General features: G+C 42.1%; 1 protein-coding gene across 2 annotated transcripts in view; it reads left to right on the forward strand.

Moving 5' to 3' along the window:
- Positions 1–21,573, forward strand: part of HCN1 (hyperpolarization activated cyclic nucleotide gated potassium channel 1) — a 508,213-nt gene that overhangs the window by 299,051 nt on the left and 187,589 nt on the right. The gene's annotated exons all lie outside the window — the stretch shown is intronic.

Here is a 21,573-nt window from a genome sequence, read left to right on the forward strand (position 1 = left end):
AGTGATCTAAGCTCTGTTCTTTTTCATACAGAGCTCCAACCCCCTTGCATATCCACAGACTTAAAGGGAACCTGTCATGTCCAGAAACTCTTTTGCTAGTATATCTTCAGGATGTGACATGTTCCCTAAAATATTATAGCTGTCTGCAGCCACCACTAGGTGGAGCACAGGAGCTGGCTGCATACTCACATACATTGAAGTCAGTAATAAGACAGTATGACGTAAGCTCGAGAGCTCCTTCTAGGGGTGGCTGTAGACAGAACACATTGGGATCTAAACAAAAGTATGAAGTTAATTGGTTAAGATTGACTTTAAAGGCATATTAATATCATTGGGGAGATGTACTAATACCGTTTAATTTGTAGACTGTGTAATCTTAGACTAGACAAATTTACAGGATTATTCTCAAATTGTCTCTTGAGCGATGCCATCTCCTTACAGTCTCCTGCCCTCCTTTTTCTTCTTTCCTCTTTGATTGACAGTTCTGCACAGAAGCAGCTCAATACAACACATTCTGCTGTAACACATTCAGCTATCAGCAGTTGATACTGCAGTCTACACTGCTTTCACTATATTTACATAGATAACAGGGCATTTGAACAAGAGCACAGCTCTGGACAGGCTTTATAACAGCAGCTTGTCAGGAGCTGAGAATTAGGCGGAGAAAGCTGACAGCTAATTGTTGTATAGAAATCAATAGGCTGGTGAGAGGTGACTGGGATATTAGGAGATATTTTGTCTCCTGGAATGTAACTTCTTCGTACTCTTTACCAGGTTCTAGGCAAATACTAGTGGCCGAGCTCCGTGGAAACCAGCTGTACACTATGAAAAATAAAAGTTCTAACAGAAGGAGAATGACAGGTCAATTGTAAACTTGCTTATTTTCATGCTGTGTAACTAATTAAAGCAATCTAATACCTTGAGAATACTCCTTCTAAAGTCAACATGGTGGCTCATCTTGGATGATAGATTTTGCTGCAGGTTTAGATACCTTTGTCTAAATTTACTTCACGTATTGGTTAACTTACTGTACTTTGTGCCAAAGCTGTCACGGTAAACCTGCACCCCTTTACCAGTAGGACAAACTTGCTTCACACTAAGCCATGTCCCATGTATAAAACACTTGAAACACTTCTCATTCCCAACATTATAATAGAAAGGTATACACACCTCCGGTGCCATTCCAGCAGTGTTGGTACTCGTATTCCCGGGGCTCACATGAGGTTGTGTCATGTGAGCCCTGCTCCCAGTCACTACTGGCATCACTGTCCCAGCCTTCAGACGTATACGTAATCAACAGGAAGTGAGAGCTATCGCTGGCCACTCACTTCCTGTTAATTATTTAATCATCTACCGTGTGAAAGCAGGGACAGTGACACCAGCGCTGATTGGAGGCAGGGCTCACGTGTCATAACAACCTCACGTGAGTGCCGACAGCGCTGGAGGTGAGTATAAGCTTTTTTATTTTATGGGAGCCAAACATGGGAAGGCGACGGGTTTGTCTAAGTAGTGGTCAACTCCTTTAAAGGGGATGTGTCCACCACTTTGCAGTCAGGAGAGACTTCATACCATAATAAATTACTTTTAACTTCAATCAGGGCAATTGCAAACCAATTGTATACATATCAAATCGAATTTTGCTTCCGAATAAAATAATCTGCCTGAAACAAATGTCATGAGATGTTCCCACCTCATGTTGCCCATTGAATGCTGTACCAATGCCTAATTAATAATACTGCTTGAAGAGCCCTACATACTGCAGATGAGAACAGGAGATAGAGACTGTTAGGATGTGGAGATGTGACAGCAGTAATGTCTGATCTCAGGTACATCGCTCGCTGTCACTGTACGATCTACCTCACTATTAGAGCTGACATTGAAACAGAATGTTTTTCTAAGGGTCTCATCCGTAGAGACTGCAAGGAAAGAGTACCTCGGGCAATTGCTCATTTCCACCAATCTAACCATCTCTCTACCTAAACCTCAAAAATGGCTTTTTAAGTGACAGTTACCTTTTTACCTAGAAAAATGGCTGCTCTCAATATATCAAGAGCATTTTAGAAAAGATATGTAGCAAGAAAAAGCCTTTCCCATGGGAACACGTCAGATGTGATATGACCAAGCAGCCGATATTTTGTGTTATTTTGGAAGCTGAGATCTATACATATAGTTTTAGATGCTGATCAGAGTCTCTGTCGCTGTAGGCGGGAATACAGGGGGAGCGCCATTAAATCTGATAAGACTCACTTTCTGAAAGTTTCCTTTCTGTCACGAAGACAAGTTTTGTTCACCGTCAGACTGTTCAATAGCTGACTCTTGACAGCTAATTATGTGTTTTCTGTAGGATATGTCACCTCCGTTTGTGACAGTGAAGCATTTTTAAGATTTCTATGCATCTTCCTTCACAGTCCATTTTAACATCTTGCAGCCGTAAGTTAGCTGTCAGTGTATCAGATATTCTGATAAAACATTGAGTGGATCACTTGAGGGGTAGGAATATTCCACTGTGTAATGAAAGGAAGATCGTCAGTACAAAATGACTGATCAAACCAAGCGCAGGTTCTTGATGCACACTTGGTGTGGCCGAGCAGCTCAGTGCACCTTCTCACCTACTTGTCTTCTATTTATCTCTTTCCCTCTCTGTCTCTCTCCTGTAAAGCCAGAACTGTTAGTTTAGGAAGAAAAGGGCGGAACTAGATCCAAAACAAGGTGATGTTATGGTGCTGAACCGTTTGGCCACACCAGCGGTGCGCCAAGAGAACGTACTTGGTTTGAACAGTCATTTTGTGCTGACAGACTCCTTTGAGGTCATTTAATGGGTGGCCCAGTAGGACTTTTTTTAAGTAAGCAGTGAAGGTGTCTAATGGAAGAAAGTATGAGCTCATGATTGGGAATATCACTCAGCCATTGATTTTGCTTATTAGAGGTCATCTCCAAATGGCTCAGATAAATTACAGATCAACCATTAAACTATTCCCCAATAAGTGACTGCTGGTCGTGCAGGATAATTGTGAATTTCTGGCTTTTAATCAAATGCAGAAACAAGAGATTTCTGTGTGACTAGATGTAGATAAAAAATAAATACATTTTGAGAGTCCCGAGAATATTTTACTACTGATCATACTGAACATGTGTTTGACTTTAAGACCAACAATGATTTTCACCATTACATTTCGAGAGCAATAACTTTATATCTTGTATTTTGTGGGATGGGTTGAAGATCTTTTTGGTATTATTTTATGATGCAAAGAAGAATAGGGTTTTCCATCTCCTTATGTAAAATTCAGACTTTATTCAATCCATGTTAAAATATCTAGTGCACCAGAATCATACCTGGATAAGGGAAAGGAGCGAAGTGTTTCGATCACAGCAGCGATCTTTGTCAAAGCTAGATCCCTCTAGTTCCCGCAACAATTTAAAATACACCTTAACCAATCCAATGATCACATCAAATCACGTGACACGTCAGGTCCTGCAAAAAACATACAGCATGTGCTTTGCTTACAAAATCACAACAGGTGAACAAACTATGAAATCAATTCTGCAATGCATAATTCAGATCCATAGCTTAACAGACTAATGAAGAAAAAAAAAAAGCTTTGAAATTAATAATGAAACGTGATCTCGTTACATCTGATGAGACCGTTTGGAATTCTCCTGCCCAGATTGTAAATCCAGAAAGCCTCACGTGTGAGGAGATGCCGTCTGACATCTCCCCCACGCAATGGTCTGGTAATTTGTTCAATACCGCATATTTGGAGAGATGCAATGTTTCGTGAATGGTGAGTAATAAAATGCTTCGCTACTGAAGATATGTTACGATTTGTGTAAGTCATATATGAAATATCATATAAATGCTCTGATATGCAGATTTGAAGTTTACATGAGGTCCATTCTACATGTGCTTTATTAAATGACATAAAATCAATTTTATATAATATTAGTTGAATTGCAATTGATTAATTGTTTTACATTATGTTTTTGTATTATTTTGAATTATTGAAATTTATATGTAAATCCTTATACTTTTTTTGGGACATAATTCCTTTCAATTTGTGGGCCACTGGTATACCCAGGCAGCTGGTACCACAATGGGTACGCCAGTGGCCCCAAATTTTGCAAATATATTTTCAGAGTATTTTGAAACTGAAAATATATTTAATTTGACCATTCCATTTGTATCACATATCAAATTATTTTTACGATTTAAATATGATATTTTTATAGACAGGGTGTCAAGGGTTTACTGCGACAGCGAGGAGCCTACATTTGCACTGATTAGAAGCACTTTAAACAGTGTAAATTTATTTTAGCAGTGCAGGGGTTAATCTACTCAGTATTAAGGCAGCATTAAGGCTCTCAGCTGTTCACTGATAGCCAGTCTCATCTCCTATATAATCTGAGGCCCTGGCTAGCACTCATTGACAGAGTTAGCCTATGCTACATGGCTGGAGGCTGTTGTTGGTAATTATTTGGAGAAAGGCATTTGGTGGATTTATCTGTGACTGTTGCTAGGTTTTGAGTGTGTGATAATTCCCTTTCTTCTCCTACTTTGGTTAAACCCCTTAACGACCAGGGGTATTTTTGGTTTTGCATTTTCATTTTTTGCCCCCCTTTTCCCAGAGCCATAACTTTTTTACTTTTTGGTCAAAATGGCCACGTGAGAGCTTGTTTTTTGCAGGACGAGATGTACTTTTGAACAACGTCTTTGGTTTTACCATTTCGTGTAATAGAAAATTGGAAAAAAATTCCAAGTGTGGTAAATTGCAAAAAAAGTGCAATTCCTCACTTGTTTTTTGTTTGCCTTTTTTTACTAGGTTCACTAAATGCTAAAACTGACATGCCATTATGATTCTCCAGGTCATTACGAGTTCATAGACACCAAACATGTCTAGGTTCTTTTTTTTATCTACAGTGCCTTGCAAAAGTATTCGACTCCCTGGAACTTTTCAACCTTTTCCCACATATCATGCTTCAAACATAAAGATACCAAATGTAAATTTTTGGTGAAGAATCAACAACAAGCGGAACACAATTCTGAAGTTGAACGAAATTTATTGGTTATTTTACATTTTTCTGGAAATTCAAAAACTAAAAAGTGAGGCGTGCAATATTATTTGGACCCTTTACTTTCAGTGCAGCAAACTTACTCCAGAAGTTCATTGTGGATCTCTGAATGCTCCAATGTTGTCCTAAATGCCTAATGATGATAAATATAATCCACCTGTGTGTAATCAAGTCTCCGTATAAATACACCTGCTCTGTGATAGTCTCAGGGTTCTGTTTGAAGCACAGAGAGCATCATGAAGACCAAGAAACATCCCAAGGAGCACTGTGCAAGCGAAAATATTGAAATGGAAGGAACTGCAAATCTACCAAGACCCGGCCGTCCCTCTAAACTTTCATCTCAAACAAGGAGAAGACTGATCAGAGATGCAGCTGAGAGGCCCATGATCACTCTGGAAGAACTGCAGAGATCTACAGCTGAGGTGGAACAGTCTGTCCATAGGACAACAATCAGTCGTACACTGCACAAATCTGGCCTTTATGGAAGAGTGGCAAGAAGAAAGCCATTTATCTTAGATATTCATAAAAATTGTAATTTAAAGTTTGCAACAAGCCACCTGGGAGACACACCAAACATGTGGAAGAAGGTCAGATGAAACCAAAATCGAACTTTTTGGCAACAATGCCAAATGATATGTTTGGCATAAAGGCAACACAGCTCATCACCCTGAACACACCATCCCCACTGTCAAACATGGTGGTGGCAGCATCATGGTTTGGGCCTGCTTTTCTTCAGCAGGGACAGGGAAGATGGTTAAAATTGATGGGAAGATGGATGGAGCTAAATACAGGACCATTCTTGAAGAAAACCTGTTGGAGTCAGCAAAAGACCTGAGACTGGGACAGAGATTTGTCTTCCAACAAGACAATGATCCCAAACATAAAGCAAAATCTACAATGGAATGGTTCACAAATAAACATATACAGGTGTTAGAATGGTCAAGTCAAAGCCAGACCTCAATCCAATCAAGAATCTGTGGAAAAAGCTGAAAACTGCTGTTCACAAATGATCTCCATCAAACCTCACTGAGCTCGAGCTGTTTGCCAAGGAAGAATGGGCAAGAATTTCAGTCTCTCGATGTACAGAACTGATAGAGACATACCCCAAGCGACTTGTAGCTGTAATCGCAGTAAAAGGTGGCGCAACAAAGTATTAAGTTAAAGGGGCCGAATAATATTGCACGCCCCACTTTTCAGTTTTTGAATTTCCACAAAAATGGAAAATAACCAATAAATTTCATTCAACTTCACAATTGTGTTCCACTTGTTGTTGATTCTTCACCAAAAATTTACATTTGGTATCTTTATGTTTGAAGCATGATATGTGGGAAAAGGTTGAAAAGTTCCAAGGAGCCGAATACTTTCACAAGGCACTGTTAGTGGTGAAAACAAATTCCAACATTTGTAAAAAAAATAAAAAAAGTGCCATTTCCAAGACCCATTTTTCTGGATCTGGGGCTGGGTGAGGGCTTATTTTTTGCACACCAATCTGATGTTTTTATTGATACCATTATGGGTTTATATTTGCAACAAGTATCATGAAAAGGAGGGAATCGTCATAAATAACTTACAAAATGAAGCACAGTTCATCATTAAAATGAAGGCTTCGGTTCCTCTAGGTCTGAATGATGATAATGAACTGAGCTCCTTTTAATAAAACATGTCAGGATACTTGCAACGTTTCTGATAATACTTTCTACGTTTCTGATAATACTTTCTATGTTGTCTTTTCTTTTTATTTGTGTGTAACACAGGCAATTGGATTATCGCAGCTTTTACTCTCCCATAGAGGCTATTGAAGCCAGTAAAAAGTAAAAGAAGAATGTTTTTTTTAAATATTAAAAAAATATATAAAAGTTTAAATCACCCCCTCATTCGCCCCATTCAAAATAAAACAATAAAAAAATGCATATTTGGTATTGCCGCATTCAGAATCGCCCGATCTATCAATATATAAAATAATTAATCAGATCAGTAAATGGCGTAATGAGAGGTCAATACGCCAGAATTAAATTTTTTTGGTCGCCACAACATTGTATCTACACCAAAATGGTATCAATAAAAACGATAGCTCGGCATGCAAAAAATAAGGCCTCACACGGCCCCAGATCTCGAAAAATGGAGACGCTATGGGTCTTGGAAAATTATGCTAGTTTTTTTTAAAATAAATGTTGGATTTTTTTTCACCACTTAAATAGAAAAGAACCTAGACATGTTTGGTGTCCATTAACTCGTAATGACCTGGAGAATGGCAGGTCAGATATAGCATTTGGTGAACAAGGTACAAAAACAATACCAAAGACAATTGTGGAATTGCACTTTTTTTGGCATTTTCACCGCACTTGGAATTTTTTTTCCTGTTTTCCAGTACATTATATGGTAAAATCAATGCTTCAAAAAAAAAACAAGCCTTCTCATGGCCATATTGGCAGAAAAATAAAAAAGTTATGACTCCGGGAAGAAGGGGAGCAAAAAACAGAAACGCAAAAAGGGAATGGCTTGAGGGTGAAGGGGTTAAAAATCCACCATTTGGTTCTGGAGATACGGCCTTTTTATTTAGCTTGTACAATATGCACATTTTTATTTTCTTTGCCAAGCGGGTGTTGCCGAACCCTCTTGTGGAGACCATTAAAATTACCATATTGGGCAGGCTAAATATAAAGGCCCATAGCTTCAGAATCAAATGGTGAATTTTTAAGAAGAAAAAAAATCAAAATACCCATGGGAACAGCAGGAATAAAATATAACGGACCACTTTTGACATGGTGACAAGTTCTCTTAAATTTTTTATTTATCATAGGATTTTCTAGCTGATGCCTAATCAAGTAACTATATTAGATCATCCATTCTCACAAACTTTTTCTTTCACTAACTAAAAGTGTTTATCATAAAATCCTGTTGATCCCATTTAATTGATAATCTGATAAATAGAGAATTTACAAATCACTCTTTTAAAAAATCACATAGTCACACAAGTTCTGTTCACTAAGTGTCTCCATTTTGCCCAAATGTCTTCTGTCAGCTGTCAAGTGTAATCTGTCTTTCTGACAAAACTGCATAGAGGCATAACAGACAGGCAGGCGTTCAGTTTGGGGCCGGTTAAGCTATTCGAAAAGTAAAATGCTGGGTAATTGAGGGAAAGGAAGTTCCAGCGCCTATAGTGCTGATAGAATGCCATTGAAGAGTTTTACCATTCTGCGGGGTACACTCCCAATAGGATCATGTTCTTCGACAGATTTTTGTGTGAAAGATCGTGTACGTTTTAAGCAATTTTAAATAGTCTTGTTGAGATTGGATAAAAATTGATTCATATGTCATAAACCAAAATAAAAACACTTTTACCCAATTGTTATTAATTTGCCAAGGTGAGTACAATCCAGGGACTGCTGACTCATTATGGAATGCTGGCAGAAGCGGGAAGAAGATGAAGCTTCCAGCTGAGATGCCATTTACAGCGAATTCATTATAAATTGATTTTAAAATGTATAAATGAAAAATCCGGATGCTGTTCCCAGTTATAATATGTAGTTATATAGTAAGAGACTCATTGTTTGTTTATAGCACACTATATGATTATAGTCTTACAGTTATCCCGTGGTGTGAGGTACGCCATTAAAAAGACTGTACTAAAAGAATCTTACATACCGTATATACTCGAGTATAAGCCGACCCGAGTATAAGCCGACCCCCCCCCCTAATTTTGCGACAAAAAACTGGGAAAACTTATTGACTCGAGTATAAGCCTAGGGTGGGAAATGCAGCAGCTACCGGTTAATGTCAAAAATAAAAATAGATACCAATAAAAGTAAAATTAATTGAGACATCAGTAGGTTAAGTGTTTTTAAATTTCCATATTGAATCAGGAGCCCCATATAATGCTCCATACAGTTCATGATGGGCCCCATAAGATGCTCCATATTAAAATATACCCCATATAATGCTGCACAAAGGTTAATGGCCCCATAAGATGCTCCATAGAAACATTTGCCCCATACAATGCTGCATAAAGGTTGATGGCCCCATAAGATGCTCCATACATTATGGCCCCATGAGATGCTCCACACATTAGGGGCCCCATGAGATGCTCCACACATTAGGGGCCCCATGAGATGCTCCTCATATATGCCCCATAAGATGCTCCATACATTTGCCCCATTTGCTGTTGCTGCGATTAAAATAAAAAAAAATCACGTACTCACCTCCCTTCGCTCGGGCCCCCGGCACTTGCGATAGTCACCTTCCACGTTCCATCGCTGCGCGCTGCTCTGTCTTCCATCCTCTGCACTGACTGTTCAGGCAGAGGGTGGCGCGCACACTAATTGCGTCATCACGCCCTCTGACCCGAACAGTCACAGCCAGAGGACGGAAGACAGAGCAGCGCGCAGCGATGGAACGCGGAAGGTGACTATCGCGCAATGCTCCCCCTTCCCTGATATACTCACCTGCTCCCGGCACGGTCCCCTGGCAGCGTCTCACTGTCAGATGGTCTCTGGGAGCCGGCGGCATCTTCCTGTGTTGAACACAGGAAGAGCTGCCCGGAGACTATCGGACATGCAGGGACCGTGCCAGGAACAGGTGAGTATATCACAGCCGCAGCTCCCCCTCACCCGCCGACCCCACACCGACACTGACTCGAGTATAAGCCAAGAGGGTCACTTTCAGCCCAAAAAAGTGGGCTGAAAATCTCGGCTTATACTCGAGTATATACGGTATATGGCGCCAACATAATCCTGAGTGCTGTATACTGATTACCAGTTCCTGGTCTCATTGGGGTTTATAGCCTAATCCTTCTATCTCATGCGCACAAGTCGTAAATTTCATAGGAGGCCAAATAACCTATCAGTAATTTCTGTAGTGAGGGAGCAAATGCAGGAAATTTATAAGTTTCATATATTATTGCTTTAGAGGGTTTTTTTCCATATGGTTCCTACATAAATGGAATTTTGACAGGTTCCATGATAAACTGTAATAACATTGCTTCGAGGCTAGAATAACCTTGTAATAAAACGCACACAGAGGAGCTATTGCTCCTTAGTATGGAACTCATGTTAAAGGGGTTGTCTCTTAAAGTCTACATTGGTCAAATCCGAGGGATGCTTTATAGGGAGTCTGTCACCCCAAACTTACACATCAAACAAGTGTTTTAGGAGACGGAACAACAATAAAAAATTGTTATTTTTGCTTTAAAATTTGTCCCTTATTTGCCCAGCCAAAAAATTAGCGTGGCTAAATTCCTCGATGTACTATTCCACCTACTTATTTAGATTGTGGCCAATCCTTCCATGCTCACTGGCAATGCTGGCCTGCCCAGAGCCAGTACTGAACATAAATCCGCATTAAAGAAATTGTTCACTACTTGGACAACCCCTTCTCATTCCCCACGATTGGCCCCATTAAATTAAAAAAAGATTACACTCAACTCCAGTGCCATGAACATGAAGAGGAAGTGAGAGAGCAGCCGCAGCCCAGACTTCCTCTTTATGGTCCATTCGTACGAAGACAGTGACGCTAACTCTGATTGAGCGCCGGGCTCACGTATCATAACAAATCCCTCTCTCCTCCCTACTAACATTGCTCTCTTGCTCTTCTATCACTTCAGTGCAGAGTAAGCTAACAAATCACTCTCTCCTCCCTTCTGTCATTTCTCTTCTGCCTTTTGTCACTTCAGTGAAGAGTGAGCTCAGAAATCACTCTCTCCTCCCTTCTGTCATTTCTCTTCTGCCTTCTGTCACTTCAGTGGAGAGTGAGCTCACAAATCACTGTCTCCTCCCTTCTGACATTGCTCTTCTGCTCTTCTATCACTTCAGTGCAGAGTAAGCTCACAAATCACTCTCTCCTCCCTTCTGACATTTCTCTTCTGCCTTCTGTCACTTCAGTGCAGAGTAAGCTCACAAATCACTCTCTCCTCCCTTCTGACATTGCTCTTCTGCTCTTCTATCACTTCAGTGCAGAGTAAGCTCACAAATCACTCTCTCCCCCTTCTGACATTGCTCTTCTGCCTTCTGTCACTTCAGTGGAGAGTGAGCTCACAAATCACTCTCTCCCCCTTCTGTCATTTCTCTTCTGCCTTCTGTCACTTCAGTGGAGAGTGAGCTCACAAATCACTCTCTCCCCGTTCTGTCATTTCTCTTCTGCCTTCTGTTACTTCAGTGGAGAGTGAGCTCACAAAACACTCTCTCCTCCCTTCTGACATTGCTCTTCTGCCTTCTGTCACTTCAGTGCATAGTATGCTCACAAATCACTCTCTCCCCCTTCTGACATTTCTCTTCTGCCTTCTGTCACTTCAGTGGAGAGTAAGCTCACAAATCACTCTCTCCCCGTCTGTCATTTCTCTTCTGCCTTCTGTCACTTCAGTGGAGAGTGAGCTCACAAATCACTGTCTACTCTCTTTTGACATTGCTCTTCTGCTCTTCTATCACTTCAGTGCAAAGTAAGCTCACAAATCACTCTCTCCCCTTCTGACATTTCTCTTCTGCCTTCTGTCGCTTCAGTGGACAGTGAGCTCACAAATCACTGTCTCCTCCCTTCTGACATTGCTCTTCTGCCTTCTGTCACTTCAGTGGAGAGTAAGCTCACAAATCACTCTCTCCCCCTTCTGACATTTCTCTTCTGCCTTCTGTCACTTCAGTGGAGAGTAAGCTCACAAATCACTCTCTCCTCCCTTCTGTCATTTCTCTTCTGCCTTCTGTCACTTCAGTGGAGAGTGAGCTCACAAATCACTGTCTCCTCCCTTCTGACATTGCTCTCCTGCTCTTCTATCACTTCAATGCAGAGTAAGCTCACAAATCACTCTCTCCCCCTTCTGACATTTCTCTTCTGCTCTTCTATCACTTCAGTGCAGAGTAGGCTCATAAATCACTTTCTCCTCCCTTCTGGCATTGCTCTTCTGCTCTTCTATCACTTCAGTGGAGAGTGAGCTCACAAATCACCCTCTCTTCCCTTCTGACATTGCTCTTTTGCCCTTCTATCACTTTAGTGCAGGGTGAGCTCACAAATCACTCTCTCCTCCCTTCTGACATTGCGACTATATACCTGAGTGATGTCAGGAGAGCCGAAAGAGTGATGTGACTTCTTGCTCATGCACAGGGCCAATGTGCACATGACTTAGGTTTATTTTCAGATAGTGCTAGCTCTGCATCAAAGCTGTCACTACTCATGGAAATGGCAGTAATCTAAATTTTAAGGAATCTAACATTAAATGGATGTTGCAGGAAAGTTGTCTGTATTTTTACATAAGCCCCCCAGATAATCAGCTGTGGTGGTGGAGTCAGACCCATGCCTATCAGCTGACACATGTTAAATTGGTTACCTGTAGTTTGGCAACACTATTAAAGAAGACCTATTACCAGGTCAAAAGTATTCAGTTTTTGCCTTTCTTTTCTTCCCACAGAGTATTTTGGCTTTTTTGTTGTTCTTTTTCAAATCCCCTATACAGTCCTGTACATATGGGCCTTTTTATTTAGTGCTACTTTATATGGAATAAAATTAGCAAATACTGGCCATTTTAAACTAAAAGTCTTCTTTAAAGAGATCCCCACTGATCCCATAAACAGGTGTCCCAAAGGCCTCATTTGAATAGAAGGGTCGTTAGCATGTGTGACCACTGCTCCATTCACTCTCTATAGGAGTGGTGGTCCTGCTTACTTAATACTACTTAATTCACACAGTGGACGTTGGCCTGCCAATCTCGGTATCTATGTGGGGTCTCATTTGCTGGACTTTATAATGTTTCCTCTGGCTGTAGTTGTTGTTGTCACAGCTCTTCCAGAAGAGAGATCTGAAATATATTTTTCACAAGTTCACATACGAGGAGTACTCCAGAGCTCCATCATAACAAACATAGGGTTATGTTCTTTCAAGTCTGTTCCATGCGAAAAATGGCTGAGTAGAGAGACATTGTCAAGTGCTGCATCACAAAAACTAAAAAATAATAGTAAAAGGAACTTAATAAACAAGCAGCTGTACCACCCCAATGAAGCTCTCGGAGAGCTAGTTGTAACCTTTGAAAATGTAATTGCTCAGACATAAAACTAGGTCACTGTCAGCATCTCACTGACTTTAATGTCTCCTCGCTGCTGTTTTCCTGATAATTCCTTTCATTATGTTCATATTGTGTTGCTCGTTGTTTCCAGCTTTTACATCAGTACATGGTAAAACCAGTCAAAATGTAGCCTGAAATGCAAAAATAAAAAGAAGGAATGATCTGCAAAGTGGAACATTTTGTAGCAGAACATTTACCACCCTGAAGCTTCCATCACCGCGTGTGGACAGAACAGACAGACGTAGCTATCAGAAAGCCACATACCCAATTCCAAAATGTAAAAAAGCAACAGTGAAAAATGGTTGGAAGTAGAAACATTGTGATTTGTATGAAAGATGTGGCTAAGGCCTGTTTTGCTGACACTGAATGTTGCTGCTTGGCTGTGACAATATGGGGGCTTTTCAGGTGACCCTATAATGGGGATCACTGTGACTGGCAGTTTTGTGAAGGTAATGACTGTGAGTTTTATTTGTTACGAGGGCAGTAAATGTTGCTGGGAAATGTATAAATGTACAAACACGTGTCCTTGAATATACCCTTGACTAGATCCTAATCACTTGCCATTGACTTAAACAAAAATACATTCCCAAAATGCTCAAAGAAAATGAATATAGTGTAAAATACTACAATAAGTAATACAAACTGCCCAGCTGTAAAAACACACACACAAAAAGAATAAAAACAATTGTGTGTTACTCTGTCTAGAGATGTTTCTACTATGTGTCTATATGTGGCTTCCCAATAGTTACAATCTTAATTGCAGTCTGTCAAGGGCTAGCATGTCGTCATAGTGTATTGAATTTGTATTATAACAAATTAGAGCCTTTAAAGGGTACCTGTCAAAAAGTTTTTGCAGCTTAAACCATAGGCAGTAGGGATGAGCGAACCGAACGGTAAAGACGATACCGAACCCTGAACGCAGATTTTTTAATGTATGTATGGTTTCCTGTTCCAGTTTGACAGTCTAATAAAGCTTGTTTAAAGGCTGCCGCGCAGCCAATCAACAAGTTTTGAGGCTCTGGGCATTTTCTGAGCCATCACATCCAAGCCAAGTATTGGCATGGCTGTGATTGGCCAGCGTAGCACGTGACATGGACTGTTTAAAGACTAGATCACAAGTGCCTTCACCATTCTGCTCTCATTAGCGTAGGTATAAAATGTTGCTGTGGTAAGGAACAGTTTCTGACTGTTGAACTCTGCAAAAAAATGCTGTGTGTACTCTGCAACCCATATATGTGGGAGTACTGTGACAATAGCCACACTGTGTACCCTGCAACCCATATCTGTGGGAGTACTGTGACAAAAGCCACACTGTGTACTCTGCAACCCATATATGTGAGAATACTGTGCCAAAAGTTGCTGTGTGTACTCTGCAATCCACATCTATGGAAGTACCTTCCCTAAAGCCTCAATGTGTACTCTGCAACATATATACCGTATTTTCCGGATTATAAGGCGCACATAAAATGTTGAGAATTTCTCAGAAATAGAAAGTGCGCCTTATAATCCAGTGCGCCTTATATATGAACCCAACAGTAAAGAGAGAGGTTCATACAGGATCCTTTACCTCTATCGTGGGCGGCAGGGGTCGGCGGCGGCATACCACAGCACCACCATGCTCCTCCCCCCCGTGCGCCTATGAATTTATTCTTCACTTGGACAAACACAAAAAAATACCGCGCTATAACCGCCCCACTAAGGAGGCTACTAGTGCATGAATACCCTATTGGTATATATAAGACCAACTGGCTGCGGGCCCGAAGTGAAAGTGAAAGTACAAATAAAGTGCACGCTTATATTACGCCCCTAATTGGCACCTGGTTCCACAGCACAATCTAGCTCCAACAGTATTAATATTTACTCACATCTACCTGCTTAAGGGTAGAGGATTACCTACTTCAGCCGCAGGGTTGATGAGGCTGGCGTGCAGGGGTCCCGTGACGTTCCTATACAGCAGGTGGGGCGGAAGAGATGCTTTGGCCGCAGGGTGGATGTGACCGGCGTGCAGGGTTGCTGCGCCGCTCCGGATCAGCGGGTAGGACGGAGGAGGTGTGGGCAGTGCAGAGCCAGAGGCGCCCCGGCCGGTAGCGACACTGGATGCACGCAAGAAACAGGACGGTGGCCGATATCAGTCGGCCGCTCGACCTGGCAGTGACGTCACTAGCTACGGAAGCAGCGAAGGGTCAGATTCAACCAACGCGTTTCGAGGTGGGACGCACCTCTTCGTCAGGGTTCTTCACTTGGGTTTTTACAGTATCCATAAATGGATTGAGCATTACGGCCACCGTAGTCAGGAGCCACACTGAGTGATACTTACAGCTCTGTGCGCAGGATCCTTGCAATATATCTGTGCTTTAGCGTTAACTATACCCACTACCCCAAAAAATGCCTCCTGTTAAGAGACATGCTTATGATGCAGGTTTCAAGCTTAAAGCTACAAGTTATGCAGTAGAGCATGGAAATAGGGCAGCTGCAAGAGAATTCAACATTAATGAATCCATGGTGCGTAAGTGGAGAAAACAAGAAGATGCCCTCCGCCAAGTAAAGAAGACCAAACTGAGTTTCCGAGGAAACAAAGCAAGGTGGCCACAGTTGGAGGACAAAATAGAACAGTGGGTTATGGAACAGAGAAACGCAGGTAGAAGCGTCTCCACTGTCTCTATTCGACTCAAAGCCACTGCTTTAGCACGTGACATGGAGATCAAGGACTTTCGAGGAGGTCCTTCATGGTGCTTTCGTTTCATGAAAAGGCGTCATCTCTCCATTCGCACCAGAACTACTGTGTGCCAGCAATTACCAAAGGATTATGAAGAGAAGCTGGCCATTTTCCGCACCTACTGCATAACCAAGATAAATGAAAAGAATATCCAGCCAGAACACATTATTAACATGGATGAGGTTCCCCTCACTTTCGATATCCCCGTAAACCGTACTGTTGAGAAAACAGGGACCAGTACGATATCTATACGTACCACAGGAAATGAGAAGTCATCTTTCACTGTAGTTCTCGCTTGTCAGGCTAATGGCCAGAAACTACCACCCATGGTAATTTTCAAGAGGAAGACTTTGCCTAAAGAAAATTTTCCTGCTGGTGTCATCATTAAGGCTAACCCAAAGGGCTGGATGGATGAGGAGAAGATGAGTGAGTGGCTGAGGGAGGTCTACGTCAAGAGACCGGGTGGCTTTTTTCACAAATCCCCATCCCTATTGGTCTGTGACTCGATGCGCGCCCACGTGACCGATACTGTCAAAGCCCAAGTGAAGAAAACTAATTCGGAGCTTGCTGTCATCCCTGGTGGATTAACCAAAGAGCTCCAGCCGCTAGATATCAGCATCAACAGGTCATTTAAAGTTAAATTGCGAGCTGCATGGGAGCATTGGATGACAGAAGGTGACCACACATTCACCAACACAGGGAGGCAACGCCGTGCGAGTTATGCCACTATGTGCCAGTGGATCGTGGATGCCTGGAAGAATGTATCAGTCTCCAGTGTCATCAGAGCTTTCAGGAAGGCTGGAATCACCACTGAAGAGCCTAGCAGCAGCAACGAGACCGACTCGGATAATGAAGAGGAGGACCCCATGCTTGATTCCGAAATCGCCCAACTGTTCAACTCCGACACTGAAGATGACGGATTTGATGGATTTCTGGTGGAGGAATGAACTGAAAAAGTACGGTAAACGTTTTGATTTGCAATTACAGCTGAACCAGTTGCAAGTTATTGTTAAAAAGTGTAATAAATTTTGACTTGCAGTCTGAGCAATGGTTTATTTAACGGTAATGTGCTGCGCCTTATAATCCAGTGCGCCTTATATATGAAACAAGATTGCTTATAAGGCGCTCATAGAAAGTGCGCCTTATAATCTGGTGCGCCTTATAATCCGGAAAATACGGTATGTGGGAGCTCTGTGCCAAAAGCTGCTGTGTGTGCTCTGCAACCCATATCAGTTGGAGTACTGCGCCAAAAGCCACTTTGTGTACTTTGCAACCCATATATGTGGGAGTACAGAGCCAATAAACAGTGTTGGCTACCTCCTCCTACTCTGCCACTTCCACCTACACCACCGCCTCCTCTTCAACCTCCTTCTCCACTTGGACCTCCGCCTTCTGGTTCAAGATTCTATTTTTTTCTTATTCTAAGTCATTTTTTACTTAGGTTTATTTGCAGGGCAATTGTCCTGCTCTTACTGCCATTTGGTTTCCTTTTGCAGTCCCCAAGCCATTACTATCTCCATTTTACAGCAATTTAAAAGCACCACAGTTCAGGTCCCCATTACCTCTATTGGGTTTGGGGTCAAACTTAACTGTAGCTTTGTTGAATCCACCGAACCCGAACATCCAGGTGTCCGCCCATCTCTAGTGGCTTAGTCTAACCCACCAAACCCAAACATCTATGGGTCTGTGGAGCGCCCCCACGTTAAGGGCAATGGGGTACTCGGCACCGGGTCTATCTCTCTCGGTTCTGGGGATGTCACGGTGGCCCGACCCGGTCCGTGGCCCTTCTGAGGGGCGTCCAATTAAAGGTGTAGTTTGTCTAATGTTCGTGACGCCACCTGTGGTATTCGGTCAGGGTGACCGACGCTGCTTACGGGTCCGCTGGGGTGATGGAATGGCAGCTAGATGGTATACCTTCCCACAGGTGAAGTATGTCCCCAGGGCTTCCCAGATGTGTAGGTGGTGATGGTGGACGATGTAAGGCGCAATGAATAACGAGGACACAAAGGTTGCAGTCTCTTTACCTTTTACTGAAGACTTCAGCGTCCACAGTCCAGAGTACCATTCACAGGGCAGGCAGAGTCCGGCTGGTCCGAAGGCACATCCAGAGTTCCCTTAACCAGGTGGAAATCAGTAGCCTTCCTACTAGCGCCTGTGTGTTGTAGTACCTCCCTGCTGAGCACCACTGGATAGTCCTCACAACTTTCGTGGATGTTTCTGATGTTCTCTCTCTCTCTGTCCCCCAGATGATATGGATAGGACAACCCGTATGATGGGGTAGGCCTGGGGCTTGTTTGTAGGGACCCTAGAGATGCCCCGACCCCCACAATTTGCCACCGTGTCTTCTTAGGTACTAAGGTCGGGCAGCCAACTTGGAATTGACTGTCCTGCTGGTCTCTGAAGTAATGTGGAGAGACAATTACTCCCTCAGTGTTCCGGCCACCGGCTACGCGCCTCAGAAGGAGGCTGCCGATCTTGGGGCAGAACTCCTCCCGGTATTATCTCCTTGTGCTGTGACTTCGTTTCTCACTCTCCACAATACACTTCTCTTCATGTCCTTACTTAGGATGCTGCCACAAGGGGGGTCAGGTGCAGCTCCGTAGCTTTCTATCTCGTGCTAGGATCCCACCCCTGACAGGGACCCTCTGTCTGCAGCTCAGATGTTCCTCCTTTTCCCCCTGTCTGCCTGACAGGTCCTCTCTGGGTCAAACCCAGGCAGCTTCTGACTGACTTCCTATCCAACCCACCAGTTTTACCCGTGTCTGAGGAATGCCCTAATAGATAGAAGGCGGCTCCCCCTGGTGGACTGGCGTGTGAAGTGTAGTGTGTGACTTGTGATACCTGGCAAGGTGAACTCCTGTAGTACCATCAGACGTAATATCACTCCCCCTGGTGGAAGAGTGACATTACTGCAACGACCAGGACTCTGGGGCGCTGCATCTGCTCATCACTAATAGGCAGCATGAATCAGACCCTGGATGTACAATTTCAGCCAGGTATATTTTTTGCTGGCATTTCAGAGTAAATATAGTTAGAAGATCTGGCTTCTCCTAGCTCCACTTCACAGGTCAGGTCCTCCCTATAGGTCATCAATATCAGATCGGTTGTGGGACCGACACCCGCCATCCTCACTGATCAGCTGCTATTTGCTCTTGTCAGTGGCCGGGTGTAAACAATGAACACAGAGCAGAGCCATTGTGGCATGTCCTCTGATTCTAACGCATGTGTGCAGGCCGACGGTGTGATAGCCAGGCAGGGACCGCTGATGCTTGAGGCAGCAACAGATGAGACAGGAAACTGCATTTAATAGAAATCAGCATAATTGATTTCAGAAAATGAATGAATTTCAGCCTTAGTATTCTGAGCTATGCACTCATGTTTCGTGAAAGAATAGAATAGGAAAAATATGATGTTACCCAAGTTTTAAGCCACGATGTTCTGGCAAATGCATGACAGGCTAAAGGAAGGTTCACTAGGAGGACAAGTTAAAAAGGAAGATGTCAGAAACCATCATAAATGAGAACATCATGAATTTTATTTCAGAAGAGGCAGAAAATGACATTGGTTACAGCTCTAGATTTTCATGGAAAGGCTCAGTATTTACCGATGTCAGATGAACATTACTGAAGAGCCTATCTCCCATTTATAAATGTAGAAATATGGTGTTGCAAATGAGTCTCCTAATGGTACAAGACTCAATCAAGGTCTATGTGTGGGAAGGTTACGGAGGAAGCATGTAAGAGGCATGGTGGGCATGGATGAGGTGTGCCCTGAAAAAGGAGCAAAGTCTAACATCTTCACAATCAAAATCCTCTGATTATACATTTTTTAAGATTGACAAGTATGATAAATGAGCAGTATACAATTTTTATTGTACATTTCTAAAAAACTAATTGTGTTAAATTTTTACCAACCACAGGCATAACGTGTAGCTCCTGGACCCTAATGCACTGACAATGTAGCTCCTGGACCTTAATGTTCTGTTCATAATACTTGCATCTTCTCATTTGTCAAAGGGGCCTTTGAGACACTTCTGGCAAGCTGGCAGAGTGCAACTTCTGAGTAGAAAAACACAACGGAGCAACCATCAGGTCACTGGGTTAAGAAATTCCTAGAATAGGGATGCAGTGCACGGAGACTTCAGGTCGGTTTCCTGAGTAAATGAACCATGAAAAAATGGGAAAATCCAGCAACCGCAAAAGTCATGAAACATCATGTTTTAATCTACTAATAAATGTGATGTTTTATGACTTTTGTGGTTGCTGGATTTTCCCATTTATTACAGAGGGCAACTTCTACCTCTGAATCCCATATAACTACAACTGTAGATAAGTTATTGTACTAAACACTGTATATTGTACTGGAGTAAAAGTTGGATATATGAGTTAAGAGAAGTGTCATGTAATGTTAAATAATAAATGTGCTTCTCAACACTTGGCAAGGGGTAAGGATAGTGGAGCGATTGAGGACGGATTTGATTTAAGTAAAGGTATTGTGATCAATGAAGTGGAGAGAAAAACAAGCAACAGGTTAACAAAAAAAAAAAACACTAAATGTAGGTGGAGGAAGGAAAACCCGTTGTTTTTATATCTCTGCAAATCATAGGATATCCTTGTCGCACTGGAAAATGGAAGAACATAATTCTGTCATGCCGTAAAGTCTGGAATATTATGGCTCTTATACTAAGCTGTAAAATATTATTATTACCTTTATATTTCATATATATATATATATATATATATATATATATATATATATATATATATATAAAAAGATGTGGTCCCAGTTTCTCTGCTTTCTACTTCCAAAATTGCAATAAAGTTTATCTGACAATGCTTATCTATAAATCTACTTGCAAAGCAAATGGACCCATGTAAGAAAAGAAGAAGCCAACAGTGACAGCGTGAGCTGTTCTATCCTTCACCTTATGGGGCATTAATATTATAGACATTTAAGGCATATTAACTGGATACATCCAGTAGGTGCGTGTTCTGTCCCTGAGATCTGCAACCTGTGAAGTGGCACAAGGAGCATCCCCTGCCATTAGTGAATGGGGCACTACTGGCAATGATGTCCTTGTCACCCAGAGCAAGCACCATTGATCCATGGCCAACTATGACCAGCAAATTCACAAAAGTGTCGTAAGTTACAACAGAAACACATTCAACTTATTGGGTTCATGCAGGTTGTAGGCATTTGCTTGGTTTCAACATGTCCAATTCTTTATTCACACTCTTGATCATCAGTGGTGTCTAGCAATAGTTTATTAGGGTATGATCAATCATCGCCTTTTAAACTTGGGCAAATCCACCAAACTTTTTAAGTGGAACCCACTTGAGGAGATGCCTGCCTTTTCTTACGGCATTTTTTAAAATCTATAATCTAAATCTCTAAACTGTGACTCTTCACATTCTCCCCTCCATACAGTCTCTTACACTTTTCCTCCATACTGCCCCCTACACCATCCTCTCCCCCACACTGTCCTCTTACCCTTTTCCCCTTTTCTGTCCATACTGTCCGCTCACATTTTTCTTCCCATACTGTCTCCTCACACTATTCTCCTCCCATACTTCCCCTCACACTCATGACCCATACTGTTCACTCACATATTTTTACCACATATTTTTACCACCATACTGTCTCCTCACACTTTTCTTCTGCCATACTTCCCCTCACACTCATGCCCCATACTGTTCCTTCACATATTTTTACCACCATACTGTCAACTCACACTTTTCATCACAATACT

Source organism: Ranitomeya variabilis, chromosome 1, assembly GCF_051348905.1.
Source record: "Ranitomeya variabilis isolate aRanVar5 chromosome 1, aRanVar5.hap1, whole genome shotgun sequence".
Lineage (NCBI taxonomy): Eukaryota > Metazoa > Chordata > Amphibia > Anura > Dendrobatidae > Ranitomeya > Ranitomeya variabilis.